Genomic DNA, 1,213 nt, shown 5'->3' on the forward strand with positions numbered 1-1,213 from the left:
AAAAAAAATAAAAATAAAATAAAATTGGGGTATTAGGGGAGATAACTTGGCGGTCTATGCACCTGCCTGGCAAGCGCAAAGACCCAGATTCAATCCCCAATACCACATGCTGTGCCAGCCCCAGAACCCTGGGGCACGCTGTGCCAGCCACCAAAACTGGGCATGGTGGTACATGCCTGTAATGCCAGTACTGGGAAGGCTGAGACAGGAGGATCACTGCAAGTCTGAGCTGCATAGTGAGACCCTATACCAAATACAAGATTAAAAATAAAAAGTTAGGGTATTAATTTTATCAGGGTTGGGGCCGGGGAGATGGCTCAGTGGAATAAGTGCTTCCCTGGCAAGTGCAAGGGCCTGAGTTCAATCCCCGGTTCTGCCAAAAACAAAATTTTATCAGGGCAGCCAGGCATGCTAATGAGTATCTGTAATCCCAGCACTCAGGAGGCTGGGGAAACAGGATCGCTGTGAGTTCAAGACTAGCTTGGGGAACATAGTGAGTTCAAGACCAGCCTGAACTACATAGCAAGCCTACCCCTAAAATTATGGAGGCATAATTTTTATGCCATAACCCCACTCCCACCCTGAAATGGGGCTTGAACTCGGGTTTTACATATGCTAGGCAAGTACTCTGCTACAGAGCTAGATTCCCAGCCTCCCCAAATCAATCTTTTTTTTTTTTTTTAATGTATTTAGTACAGGGTCTACAGGGTCTCACTATGTAGATTGGAGTTGTAGTGATCCTGTTTTTCAGCCTCCTAAGTGCTGGGATTACAGGCCCATGCCATCATGCCCAGTCTCAATCGCCCTCTCAGTGCACCCCAGGGATGGGGCCAGCACGGCAGGCCGGGGATCGAACCCTGGCTGCTGTGCTCTGCCTAAGTGGGCGCTTTAGTCGCTGAGCTATCTGGTCAGCCCTCCCAAATCAATCATTTTAAGCATATATTAACACCAGGCAGGGTAATGCATGCCTGTAATCCCAGAAGCTGAGGCAGACTGCTATGAGTTTGAGGCCTAGGCCACATAGTGAGTTTAAGGCCAGCATGGACTATACAGTGAGACCCTGTCTCAAAAACTCCAACCAACCAACAAAAATACATATAATAAAAATAAGTATACAGGGGCTGGAGAGATGGCTCAGTGGTCTAAAGCACCTACTTGAAACAAGCTTGGCAAAACACAGGGACCGCGGTTCGATCCCCAGCACCACATGCCA

The 1,213-nt window shown here is 48.1% G+C and overlaps 1 protein-coding gene across 1 annotated transcript in view; it reads right to left on the minus strand.

Annotated features, from left to right (window-relative positions):
* Nucleotides 1-1,213, minus strand: part of Esyt1 (extended synaptotagmin 1) — a 15,419-nt gene that overhangs the window by 7,386 nt on the left and 6,820 nt on the right. The window lies entirely within an intron of this gene.

This window comes from Octodon degus, unplaced genomic scaffold (assembly GCF_000260255.1).
Source record: "Octodon degus isolate 3935 unplaced genomic scaffold, OctDeg1.0 scaffold00287, whole genome shotgun sequence".
In the NCBI taxonomy this organism is placed as follows: domain Eukaryota; kingdom Metazoa; phylum Chordata; class Mammalia; order Rodentia; family Octodontidae; genus Octodon; species Octodon degus.